We start from the raw sequence: 14,934 nt of genomic DNA on the forward strand, positions 1-14,934 counted from the left end.
ATAACATAAATAATATATTCACATCCCCAAGACATTTCAACTTTATCCAAATATCATAGATAATTTATCCGTGTTATCTAAATATCATAGATATCTTATGCGCCATATCTAAATATCATAGATATCTTATGCGCCATATCTTAATATTGTAGCAGGTTTGCCGATAATTTATCCCCCCTAATTACGATATTGAATAAATTACAATACAAATTAACACAATTTTATTAATTACCTTCAATTTTTCTCTCAGTGTTTATGGGTGTACGTTTCTTGTATTTTACTTCTTTGCTGAAACAATATCACAAATTTCAATTTGTATCGAAATTTTGAGTTTACAAAGAAGATTTGAATTCCCTTGTTCTGTTGTTTTGATTCGTGCAAAACTAAAAATAACCCCACCAACTAAAAAACTGAAAATGAAATCGTGTCTTCAATTTCTTCATCTTCTTCTTGCTCTTTTTTCTTTCTTTCTTGTTCGGCGTAACACTTCTCTTCGCCGCATATATTCCTCGCATATACACCAACATTGGCCATAAACAATGCATCCTTTCTTTATCTGGCAACAAAAAAATCAGATGACAGTTTATGGGACATCACCACCACCACCACTACTGCCAACTAAATTTCTTCTGCACTGCAGGACGGTGACAACACCTTCATAAAGAAATAACCTACCAAGCAATCGAACCACAATTAATACCAATCAAAATTCAGCAACGAAACAATAAAAGACACACACACAAAACCAAACAACAACTTCATAATCCGAAAAATTAAATATTATTAATCACCGCCGGCCAGACATGAAGAAGAATGATGATGATGCGAATAACCCAAAATCCCCAAAACAACAACAGAAAGAAGAGGAAGATCTGCACTCCTCACCCCCAAATGTGAAAGGTAAAACAGATTCTGCTACGGTATTATCACCATCCATTCATAAAGTGCGTAGTGGTCATGTTCCACATAGCGATACAGCTCGCAGCTATAATGCACCAACGATTAGTGCCCTCGTCCGAGGTCTTCACCAGACGGGCCATCGTGACATACATACCCTGCATTTACCTTTGTTTCACACGGACGATGAGGAGGAAGATGAAGAAGATGTTGCGGAACGTAAAAATAAATCTTCTGCTCCGACCGCAGTAACGGATGAAGAAACAAAGAATATTACCCATAGATCGTCGTTATTAAATTTCCATCTTCTCCAACATCACCACCACTCACCAACTGGGAAGCATCATCATCCCGTATCGGAATTGTCACCACATTCATCCCTGCCACGTCTTATTGTTCAAATTGATCCAGCCATCGATAATAATAATTGTGATAGTAATGGTCAGAAGTTACACGATTCGGATATACCGACAAGTCCTGGTCGGCGTTTCAGTCAATTCAATTTCCATTTGAGACGATTTTCACACGCCCACAATGCCACGGTATAGATCTAAACACTTTTTTTCAATGTTCGAATCGTTGCAAATGTTTTTCTCCCACTCTCTTTCGTGCACCCACAACTTCTCTCTATCTCTAACCTTCCGCTCCACATTTCGATATGTTCTATAAATTCATTGTTGTTTGCATTAATCCTTTGCTTGACTTGACTGCCTGGCTGGCTGGCATGCTCTCTCTGTCTAACCGCTTCTTTCGCTCTGAGAATACAATCATCTTTTTACTCTCATATTTTACTCTCTTGGATATATGGTGAAGTTTCTCAGAAGGTCCTAAAAACTTGGATACATTTTTTTCCCATTATAAAATACATCTAAATAACTAAGATAATCCCAGTATTCTTGTAGATAAATTATCCATGTTATCTAAATATCGTAGATAACTTATCGTGGCCTTAAAAATGTTCCAGATAACATATCCACGATTTCTAAATATCACAGATAATTTATCCACATTTTTTAACTTTTGTTCGCATTATAAACCACATCAAAATAACGAGGATAATCCTTGTACCCTCGTAGATAAATTATCCATGTTATTCAAATATCGTAGATAACTTATCCTGGTCACCTAAATATTCCAGATAACGTATCCATGATTTCTAAATATCATAGATAATTTATCCTAATTTTTTTTTAACATTTGTTCGCATTATAAAACACATCTAAATAACGAGGATAGCCCCATTATTCGTGTAGATAAATTATCCATGTTATCCAAATATCATAGATAACTTATTCTGGCCATCAAAATGTTCCAGATAGTTTATCCACGATTTCTAAATATCGTACATAATTTATCCAAGCTATTTTGAATGCCACAGATAATTAATTCATATCTTTAAAATATCGGAGATAACTTATCCATGCTATTTAAATATTATAGATAAGTTATCCAGGTTGTGTAAAACTCGTAGATAACTTATCCACGGAATCCAAAAAATATACCATTTGCTCATTTAATATCATAGATAACATATCAGCGATAATCAAATATCATGGATTATTATGCTAATATCACATATAACTTATCTATGCTAACAAAATATCATAGATAACTTATCCGCGTTATCCAAATATATTGTATAGCTTATCCACGTTATCAAAATGTCATAGATATCTTATCTACTATATCAAAAGTAAATATCTCACGCGCAAATATCATGGATAATATATCCATGTTATCCTAATATTGAATACAGCTTATCCATGTTATTTAAATATCGTAGATAACATACTTCCATAGATAATCTATCTGCAATATCCAGACTTCGTTACCGAAATGACTTATATAATCTATACATATTATCTAAATGTCGTGCATAGATTATCTACGTTATTCAAACTCGACACATAACTTCTCGACGTTATCAACACATGGTAGATAATTTATCCACATTTTCCAAACATCGAAGATAACTTATTCAATTTATCAAAACATCGTAGATAACTTACCCACATTATACAAACATTGTAGATAAATTATCCACGTTATTCAAATATTGTAGGTAACACATCTACTTTATCCAAATATTGTAGAAAATTGTCACATATTATCTGAACTTCATAGATGACTTATCCACTCTAAAATTTCATAGATAATAAATCTATTTTATATAAATATTTCTTTCAAATATCTCAGATAACATATACCTGTTATCTTCATTTTTTTCTTATATCACTTATCCTTGTTATCCAGATATCCTAGATAATTTGCCTACATTATTTAAACATCGAAGCTGACGTATCTTTACGTTATAAAAACATCGTAGATAATCTATACACTATTTTTTCAAATATTTTAGATAAGTTATGTTGTTTATAGCTTATCTATGTTATCCAAACTTCACAGATAACTGATCCACATTATACAAATATGGAAAATATGTTATTTATGTCTCTAAACATATTAGATAATTTATCCACGATAATCAAACATCATAGATAATGTATTTATGTTGTATAAAATGTAAATAACCCAAACAGATGAATTATCTATGCTATCCAGACATCGTAAATAGTTTATATATGATGCAAATATCGAAGAATACATATTTACGCCATCTAACCCCGGTATATAACTTATGATGATTTATCTACGTTATCCAGATATCGTAAATGGTTTATCTATGATGCAAATATCGACGAATGCTTATTTACGCTATTCAAAATTGGTAGATAATTTATCCACATTATATATACATTAAATATGATTTATATACGCTATCAAAATATCATAGATAATTTATCTACATTATCCAGACATTGAGATAACAGATTTACATTATCAAAATACCAAAGATACATATTGAAATAATCTAAAAATTATAGATAATGTATCCACATTATCCAAATATCATACATAACGTTTCTAACTTATCCAAATTTCATAGATAATTTATCCGTATTATTGAAATATCATAGATAACGTATCTATCTAATACAAAGTGCATATATAATTTGCAGACACTATCCACAAAATCATAGATATCCAAACATCATAGATAACTTATCCACGTTATCAGAATAATATAGATAATTTATCTCTACATTACCAACACATTGCAGATAACTTATTTACATTACAAAAGTACCCTAGATAGTTACCCGAAATAATATATAAATTTTATAGAAAATTTATCGACATAATCCAAATATCATAAATAATGTATCTGACTTATTCAAATTGCATGGATAAATTATCCATCTTTTTGAAATATCACAGATAATGTATCTAATTTAACCAAAAAAAAAAAAATTACCCACATTATCCAAAAGTCATAGATAATTTATGCCAAATCATCCAAACATTATAGAAAACTTATCCACTTTATCCGAAAAATATAGATAACTTATCCGCATAATATAAATGTTATAGATAAATTCGTTTTGTTGCTAAAATATGATAGATAACATGGCTTAGATAATATTCTCACTATTGCTTGCCCACATTATCCCAATTATGTGCAGTTCTTATACATTTTATCCGAACAAAGAAAATATTTTTATCGATATTATCCAAATGATGAGGTGGACTTATCCGTGTCCTTGAAATGAAGTCAAATGTTTATCTGTGTTATCCAAGTTATCCTAATTTGTTATTTACAATGTGAATAATTTAATCTACATTGCAGATTGCTTATCCACATTATCCAAATGCAATGAGTGGCTTATCCGCATTATCCAAATGACGAACAACGTGTATCCGTCATATTAAATTAAAGAGAAATGTTTATCGAAGGGAAGCTCTCCAAATAAACTGAAAAGCTAATCCACGTTATTCCAATTATATGAAATAATTAAATGCATAGATAAAATTGTTATCCGCGTTATCCAAATGATGTGGAATTCATAGCTATTGTTGTATAATGGCTTAATTAGCTTATCCCAATTATCCAAATGTGATAAGGGGTTTATCCGCGTTATCCAAAAATATGGAATGTTTATCCGCATTATCAAAATTTGTTTTTTTCCAGCGTGGATAATATTATCCATGTTGTAAATGACTAATTTATATGATTTTATGATGTACAACTATTATCCGCATTATCCAAACAATTGTGAAAGCACTATCTGAGTAACACTAATGGAGTAAAACAAAAATATTAGGTGGGAGAAAAAGAAATCCATTATTTGTATATGAACTATAGGACTTTATTTAACATGCTTCGGAATGTCCGATTTGGGCCAACTATGCAACCAATTTTGGACGTTTCTGCTCAATTGCTATCTTCAAACTGTCCAGTTGTTGACAGTAAAGATCAGAATTTAGCGTTTGGCCATGTGGAAGCAACTCATAACAAAATAATCCCCTTCCAGTCACACAAAATGCATAGCAGAATCTTCCTGGCCATTAGTCCTGGTTTGGCCACCGTTTGAGGTGCTTCACCGCTCTTTGACAACGATCGCTTTCGCACAGGGTTATCGTATATGATCCATTTCTCATCTCCAGTCACCATCCGTTTAAGAAATGGGCCTATCTCATTACATTTGGCCAAGGCTTCGCAGATGGAAATTCGATCCATCGATCTATTTTTTGATACCCTCCACCATAGTATGCAGGGTATATTAATTTTGTTTTTCCGTTTGTAACACATCGAAATAATCATTTCCAACCCTATAAAGTATATATATTCTTGATCAGCGTAAAATTCTATGACGATATAGCCATGTCCGTCTGTCTGTTGTAATCACTCTAGCGTCTAAACGAATGGATATAGATCGCCAAAATTTTGCATAGAGTTGTCTTTTGTCTGCAGGCAGGTCAAGTTCGAAGGTGGGCTTTATCGGTCCACGTTTAGGCATAGTTCCCATATAAGGGTATCCCCAAATTTTCGGTATTTTGGGGTTCTTGAGCGCGTTTTCAACCGAATTCGGTGAAATTTGCTACATTGGGTTCTTATTGGGTACTTAATATCTTCACAAAAAATTATAAATATAGGTCCACTTTTTCTGGTAGCCCCCCATATAACGGTACCTCGCAGTATTTCGCAGTATTTTGGGAGTTTTGCTCGTATTTTTCCGCCGAATTAGCTGTAATTTAGTATTTTGAGTTCTTAATAGGTACAAAATATCTCCACAAAAAATTATGAATATAGGTCCATATTTTCGGATAGCCCCCATATAAGGGTAACCCCAATTTTCGGTATTTTGGGGTTCTTGAGCACGTTTTTCAACCGAATTCGCTGCAATTTGGTATTTTGTAGTCGTATATGGTAACAAATCTCCCTACCAAAAATGATTAATATTCGCCCCATTTTTGGGGTAGTCCCCATATAACCCCCTTTTTTATATTAAAATAGTTATCTGATTTGTTCCGCGATTTGAATTTGGTTCTAAGACTCTGTTGTAATAATTTCACCTGCGGAGGATAGCGAGATAGAAAATTAGAACCTAAGGTTCGATAATGAACTATAGCCGCATTTAGACCTAGCCCCTGTGTGGAGGTTTCAGAAGGAGTGGACCGATATTCCCCATCTTCGAATTTGAATTATCAATTAAAAATTTCTGAAATTTGTATTATGGTTTACATAATCCGTTTTTAGACATGTCGGTATAGGTCCACTTTTTGGTATGTTCCCTATATTTTCATTTCTAGTACCTGTCAGTATATATATGGTGGAGGATGTCCAAAGTTCGGCCCGGCCGAACTTAACGCTTTTTCACTTGTTTTTCTGTTAATTGGTGCGACACTCAAATATCGAGCTTATTTTTGAATTCAAATTGTGGGCAAATGGTTTAAAATAGTTTTGTGGTCGATTTTTAGCTCCTGGGCGATGTTACGACTGCTAACATGCCGGTCAACTTCGATCATTTCTCCGATTTTATCGACATTTTCGACAACCGCCCTAATGGATTTCTTTTTCCCCAAACTAATATGTATATTTACATTATCCGCATATAATCAATATTCGGATAGTGGTGTGTAATGCTTATTCGCGTTATCCAAAATGTTTCCAGTATTTTTTATCCACAGTGTTAATTATATTTTTTTCTTAAAGATGTGGTATATTTATCCATCGACAACTTGTATCAATGTTATCAAAAAAAAAAAAAAATGTGAAATACCCTTCCATATTATCCAATTTGAGTAAGTTATCCATATGTTCAGATTTTATCCACATAATAATTGACTCTTCTGTCTCATGGCTTTTTCACATGCTTTTCTTCAGCTATCATCTTGCATACGACATCGATCTCCTTACATTGAATTTCTTCTTTCTTCCTTTTTGTGGTCATTTCTATTTTTGTTCACACTCCGCACAACATCTAAAAAATACAGAACAGAACACAACAGCAATTTGATGATCACCAACAACATCGTCATCAGCATCGCATCGGCAACATTACTCCATCTCTTGATGCTTTTTTTTCTATGCTCTGCTCTATCTTCTTTGCTTCCACTGCTCTCCTTCTTCTCTTCTATTCTTTTTCATGGTCTAAAACATTGATGGTTGTTGGATGCATGCATGATTTGTTAATTTTGTTGTTGTTGTTGCTATTTTGTTATAAAAATAGCCAATTGTGGTTATTAAACTTCTTGAGCTTTTGGCCTTATTGATGTTGTTGTTGCCGATTTGTTTTGGTTTTTCTTTCATTTAGTTTTGTTGTTGTTCTTGTTGTTATAATACTTGTTTCTTGTTCTAAGAGGGAAAACAAAAAAGAACTCCTTGTGATCTGTAAACAGTTCCCAAGGGTCTAGCATCCATGCAACTCTCCCTCTCTCTCTCTCTCTCTCTCTCTCTCTCTCTGGATGATTGTTGCTTCATGTTTGGATCCTTGTTTTTTTTGGCCATGGCCTATTGTTGCATGCTTGTTGTTGTTCTTGGCATTGTTGTTGATGTTCTCTAAAGTTCATCTTCAGAGTTGAATGATCTGTCGCTGACCATTAACTTTTTTGGTTGTTCTGCTCCGCCAATGTGATCGTTCTTGTTGGACGTTACAATAATGTTACTGCTGAACATTGTCTTGTGTTCAGAGATTACATTTGCTTTCGTGTTGTTGCTGTTTATGTTGTTGTATTACTATTACCATTCTGGCAGCCCCAATACGCATGCGTACCGCATAGACCTAACAAACAACTTTATCGATTAAACGATGCTGAACTTATTATTCATTTTTGCAATAAATAATCAAACCGGCTTTTTTGATATGTAATTAAAAAAAGTAATAAAAATGTGATTTACATGCTACCACTAATATTAGACGTAAAGACTAAGACTACAAAAAAAAAATTTAAAAAAAAATACAAAACAAAAAAACTAAATTGAAAGTTCCGGTTAACCTTAGTTTGGTTATTAAATTAACACTTTTTGTCTTGGATACGAATTGTTTTTTTTTTTTTTTTAAACCCACTACTAAATGTTAACACTTTGTATCGCTCAATATTTAAATTATAATATTTTCTATTGTGATATACATATTAATTAATTATAATTTAGGTAATGAAAATGCCGAACAGGTTTGTTAGACATAAGTTTGTTTTTAAGATACCTAAGTATTTTAATATTTTTTTAAATAATTAGTATAAGAGGGGTGGGTATTAAAATTAATTAAATATAAACATGATTTTTTTCATATACAGTGGTGGTCACAGAATTAAAACATTTACTGTGGTAAACATTTTTTGATCAGCCCTTGATTCGTTTGAAGTATTTTTGAAAATTTTTTAATTCAGAACACTTCGATATACTGTACTTAATAGATTTAGTGTGAAAATGGAAAATTATTGCATGCAATTTTTCCATAAATAACGGTTTTTATGAAAATACATCGACTTTTAAGTGGCCATATAATTAAAACACTGTGTGTTTTTATACTTTACTGCATTTTTTGAAAATATTTTTGAAAAAGCTCTTTAATTTAGTTAAAATATGTAAACTAAGCAGCGATAAAGTCATTTACTGATAAAAATTTTTGAAAAAAATCTGTAAAATATCAAAATCGCCAAAAATTTGTACAGTACACCTTACATTCAGAAAATAACCCTTATTATAGAAAATAAAGTTCCGAATGCACCAGAAATTGCCAGAATTAGTAGAAAACTATAAATAATTCTCAGAATAAATAAATATTTGAAATAAAAAATGGGAATTAAGCTAAAAGAACGACTCAATTTCGAAAGCCTTTATTGAAGAAGGCCTGAATATTCTTGCAGTATGTGAGGAAATATCGATTGATATTGGCATTTATTATATCAAATCGATTGTTCGAGTAGTACAGAATATATTTCATCAAAAAATATATCAGTCACAACAGAACGAACAGAGATCAACACCTATGCTGACGAGAAAACGATTCTGGTACACAGCAGCATGTTTGATGGTTAACTCTTGAACCTTAAAATCTATTGAACATAATAATATCTTTCCAAAATAATATTTTTTGAATAGAATAATGTCCATTTAATCTATTTTAGCCTAAAAGAAAGAAACAATTTACAATTTGACAAATATTAAAAGTCTTGTGTTGAGCATCAAAAATGCTGCTGTGTGGCAGAAACTTTTACTCGTCAACATAGGCGATGATCTCTGTTCTTTCTGTTGTGACTGATATATTTTTTGATAAAATATATTCTGTACTACTCGAACAATCGATTTGATATAATAAATGCCAATATCAATCGATATTTCCTCACATACTGCAAGAATATTCCGGCCTTCTTCAATAAAGGCTTTCGAAATTGAGTCGTTCTTTTAGCTTAATTCCCATTTTTTCAGTTTTTATTTCAAATATTTATTTATTCTTAGAATAGTATATAGTTTTCTACTAATTCTAGCAATTTCTGGTGCATTCGGAACTTTATTTTCGATAATAAGGGTTATTTTCTAAATGTAAGGTGTACTGTACAAATTTTTGACAATTTAGATAGATTTTACAGATTTTTTCAAAAATTTTTATCAGTAAATAATTTTATCGGTGCTTAGTTTACATAATTTAACTAAATTAAAGAGCATTTTTAAAAATATTTTCAAAAAATACAGTAAAGTAAAAAATCACACAATGTTTTAATTATATGGCCACTTCAAAGTCGATGTATTTTCATAAAACCCGTTATTTATGGAAAAATTGCATGCATTAATTTTCCATTTTCACACAAAATCTCTTAGGGGCAGTATATCGAAGTGTTCTGAATTAAAAAATTTTCAAAAATACTTCAAACGAATCGAGGGCTGATCAAAATATGTTTACCACAGTAAATGTTTTAATTCTGTGACCACCACTGTATGTCAGAACCAAGGAAATTTTTTGCTATAGAAAATTTTCCTGAAAGAAATTATTCCTCATGACCTACAAAAATATTTTCTTCGTATGTCTTGAGGATTTTGTTTCCTAAAATTTCTTTCTCAGGTCCAATGAAATGTTTATGGAAACATCCTCGACTTATTCTGATTGTTATTTTCAGGCCCTACATTTTATGGGAAAAAGTATTTTTAACATTTTTAAGGAAAAAAATTACTGAACCTGAGCAAAAAAATATTCAGGTCTTTAGGATATATTTCTATAGTATCATTTATGTTTTGGGCCAGAGTTGCTTCTTCCCAAAATAATATAGGTCTGTGTATTTGTTTCTATAAAAAGAAAACATTTCGATAATTTCAACTTGAAAGCGAAAAACCAAATAAAATCATCCAACGACCTGCGCCCTAATAGGCAAAAACTTAAAAAAGTCCGCAGCTTCAGTTTATAGATAATTTTTTTTATATAAAAACCGTCCTCAATTCTTGAGGAAATTTTTTCTATAGAAAAAAATAACATATATAAAAATCGGCCCTCTGTTACTAAGGAAATTTGTTTTCTAAAAAAAACCTTCCTAAGTTACGGATCAATTTTGTTTATTGAATGAAAAGCCATCCACAGTTCTAAACAATTTTTTTTACAGGAAAAAAAACTATCATCCGTTCCTGACGACATTTTTTCTTTACCAAAAAAACTATCCTCAGTCCCTCAGGATTTTTTTCTATAGAAAAACCCTCCTCAGTACCTAAGATATTTTTTTCTATAAAAAAATCGTCCTTAGTTTTTTTATAGAAAAAACCCTCATAAATTCCTGAGGAAATTTTTTTCTATAGAAAAAACCATACTCAGTTCCTGAGGAAATTTTTCTCTATAGAAAAAACCATCCTCAGTTCCTGAGGAAATTTTTTTCTATAGAAAAAACCCTACTCAGTTCCTGAGGATTTTTTTCTATAGAAAAAACCCAACCTCAGTCCCTGAGGAAATTTTTGTCTATAGAAAAAACCCTACTCATTTCCTGAGGATTTTTTTCTACAGAACAAACCCAACCTCAGCTCCTGAGGAAATTTTTGTCTATAGAAAAAACCCTACTCAGTTCCTGAGGAATTTTTTTTTTCTATAAAAAACCCTCTTCAGTTCCTAAGGACATTTTTTTCTATAGAAAAACCCACTGAGGACATTTTTATTATAGAAAAAACCATAACCAGGAAATTTTTTTCTATAGAAAAAAACCATCATCAGTTCTTGAGGAAATTTTTAGTATATAGAAAACACATCTTCAGTTACTGAGAAAATTTTATTCTATAGTAAAAAACCATCCTCAGGGGCTTGGGCAAATTTTTTCTATAGAAAAAAAAACTTTCCTCAGAGGCCAGAGCAATGTTTTCCTATAGGAAGATTTTCTATTGAAAAACCTCAGAAGCCTAAGCAAATTGTTTTCTATAGAAAAATCTTTCCTCATCAGGGGACCTGAGCAAATTTTTTTCTATAGAAAAATCTTTCCTCATCAGTGGACCTGAGCAAATTTTTTTCTATAGAAAAATCTTTCCTCATCAGGGGACCTGAGCAAATTTTTTTCTATAGAAAAATCTTTCCTCAGGGGACCTGAGCAAATTTTTTTCTATAGAAAAATCTTTCCTCATCAGGGGACCTGAGCAAATTTTTTTCTAAAGAAAAATCTTTCCTCATCAGGGGACCTGAGCAAATTTTTTTCTATAGAAAAATCTTTCCTCAGGGGACCTGAGCAAATTTTTTTTCTATAGAAAAATCTTTCCTCAGGGGACCTGAGCAAATGTTTTTCTATAGAAAAATCTTTCCTCAGGGGACCTGAGCAAATTTTTTTCTATAGAAAAATCTTTCCTCATTAGGGGACCTGAGCAAATTTTTTTCTATAGAAAAATCTTTCCTCATCAGGGGATCTGAGCAAATTTTTTTCTATAGAAAAATCTTTCCTCGGGGTACCTGAGCAAATTTTTTTCTATAGAAAAATCTTTCCTCAGGGGAACTGAGCAAATTTTTTTCTATATAAAAATCTTTCCTCAGGGGAACTGAGCAAATTTTTTTCTATAGAAAAATCTTTCCTCAGGGGAACTGAGCAAATATTTTTCTATAGAAAAAACTATACTCGGTTACTTGGAATTTTTTTTTGTTTAGAAAAAAACCCTCCTCAATTCATGGGGATTTTTTTTTTTTCTATAGAAAAAACCATCCTCAGTTCCTGAGGAAATAAACCATCCTTAGTTGCAGTGGAATTCGATCTGAGGAAAGATCCGTAATTTAAAAGCGGAATTAACGAGTGACTGATAGGTCAATACTCCTTTTGATTTTTGAAATTTTGTTTGCATTTTATAATTAATTATTAATTTTCAAAAATATAATTGTTGACCTTCTTTGTTCAGACTCATGAAGGGCAATCACATTAATTTTGCATTGGACCAACTGACGACATTCATCAATAAAAAACCCCCTAAATGCAAGTCATTCTTACGGCTGCTATCTAAGTTTATGACGGAGCAAAGATTTCATTCATATATATGGGGGAAGTAAAAAAAGAAAATAAAAAATATATTTCATTAATAAAAAATATTTTTTTTAAGAATATGAATCTGAAGTTATATAAGATTTAAAAAAAATTAAATCAACTTCCAACATGTTAGAATACCCTTTACACTGTTTGATTAATGTTTGAGGATACATTTTTCCTATAGAATAAAATTCCTTAGTTCCTGAAGTTATATTTACAAAATCTGAGGATACATGTTTCTAAAGATGTATATTACGAAGTTTTGAAAAGGTGTTTTTTAAACAACTACCACAACAACAACAATATTTTGACAAATAATAAAATATTTCCCGTCTGGTGTGCACTCAAGATTTTATTAAAAACAAATAAAAAATCCCCTTAGCCAGCCGCCGTCTCCGTTCATAATAATTATGAACACAACATCGTTACCATGCTGCTCTCTGACCATGCTCTGGTGAAAATCGACAATTGCAATAGAAACACCAAAAACAACAACAACGAACTGCAACAATTATGCGATTGCCATTTTAATAACTTAATTATAATGAAATGTATATTTGAGACATAAGAGGCGGAGAGAACGGATACTTTGATTTCATATCCTGGGGAGAAATATTTCATTGAAATTTCTAGTTTAAATTTGAAACTCTGCAAAATTAAATATTCTTGGTGACATTTTTCTATACTCTCGGATGCCTCTTCTACGCCAATGCTTCTTATTTGAGATGCATATTTTTAATGGGGAGTTATTAGAAGAGCGAGAGAGAGGCACATCAATTAATGTTGTTTGTCAATACCCGCTAAAAGCCATTTTGTTAAGCTTCAATTAATTTTTGTGAAAAAAAAACAAAAATTATTTGTTATTGACAATAATTTTCTCTAAGAAAAATAACCACAAATAGCATTGAGAATGAGGCAAATAATAGAGATTAAAAGGGAGGCAGAAAGAGAGCGAAAATGGCAAAACATTGCTCTATGCTACAAGACAAGATATTGATTCAATAACAAATATTTTTCGATACTTTTTTCTATCCGACGATAAGCTTTTTTCGGGGGCAAGGTTTATTATATAGAAAAATCTTTTTTTAGAGAAAAATCTTTGCTCAGGGGCCTGAGCAATTTTTTCCTAAAGCAGAATTTTCTATTGAAAAACTTCAGAAGCCTATAGCAAAACCTTTTTTCATAGAAAAACTTTTTTCTATAGCAAAGTCTTTTTTTCTATAGAAAAATCTTTTTTCTATAGAATAATCTTTTTTCTAATAGAAAAACATTTTTTCTATAGAAAAACCTTTTTTTTATAGAAAAACCCTTTTTCTATAGAAAAACCTTTTTTCTATGGAAAAATCTTTTTTCTATGGAAAAATCTTTTTCTATGGAAAAAACTTTTTTCTATGGAAAAATCTTTTTTTTTCTATAGGAAAGTCTTCTTTCTATAGAAAGATCTTTTTTCTATAGATTTGCCTTTTTCCTATAGAAAACCCTTTTTTCTATAGAAAAACCTTTTTTTCTATAGAAAAACCTTTTTTTTATAGAAAACCGCTTTTTCTATAGAAAACCCATTTTTCTATAGAAAAACCTTTTTTTCTATAAAAAAATCTTTTTTCTATAGAAAAACCTTTTTTTCTATAAAAAAAATCTTTTTTCTATAGAAAAATCTTTTTTCTATGGAAAAATATTTTTTCTATGGAAAAATCTTTTTTCTATGGAAAAATCTTTTTTTCTATGGAAAAATCTTTTTTTCTGTAGAAAAATCCTTTCTTCTATAAAAAATCTTTTGTTTTCTATAAAAAAATCTTTTTTTCTATAGAAGGATCTTTTTTCTATAGAAAAAAATTGTTTTTTTTCTATAGGAAAGTCTTCTTTCTATAGAAAGATCTTTTTTCTATAGAAAAATCTTTTTTCTATGGAAAAATCTTTTTTTCTATGGAAAAATCTTTTTTTCTGTGGAAAAATCTTTTTTTCTGTAGAAAAATCCTTTCTTCTATAAAAAAATCTTTTTTGCTATAAAAAAATCATTTTTTCTATAGAAGGATCTTTTTCTATAAAAAAAAATGCTTTTTTTTATAGGAAAGTCTTCTTTCTATAGAAAGATCTTTTTCTATAGAAAAATATTTTTTTCTGTAGAAAAATCTTTTTTTTTTGTATAGAAAAATCTTTTTTTCTACAGAAAAATCTTTTTTCTATAGAAAATCGTTCTTTCTATAGAAAAATCTTTTTTTCTAT

General features: G+C 30.8%; 1 protein-coding gene across 1 annotated transcript in view; it reads left to right on the forward strand.

The window, feature by feature from the left end:
• The first annotated feature begins 1,288 nt into the window (after positions 1 to 1,288).
• The window catches only part of LOC133335949 (kinase D-interacting substrate of 220 kDa-like), a 49,891-nt gene continuing 36,245 nt past the window's right edge, over positions 1,289 to 14,934 (forward strand). Inside the window, exon 1 of the mRNA XM_061544244.1 lies at positions 1,289 to 1,439. The gene's annotated coding sequence lies outside the window, so the exon portion shown is untranslated. The remainder of the gene's footprint in view (positions 1,440 to 14,934) is intronic.

The sequence above is a fragment of the Musca vetustissima genome, unplaced genomic scaffold (genome assembly GCF_032173495.1).
Source record: "Musca vetustissima isolate MV318-11 ecotype Yass unplaced genomic scaffold, APGP_CSIRO_Mvet_v1 utg58325, whole genome shotgun sequence".
In the NCBI taxonomy this organism is placed as follows: domain Eukaryota; kingdom Metazoa; phylum Arthropoda; class Insecta; order Diptera; family Muscidae; genus Musca; species Musca vetustissima.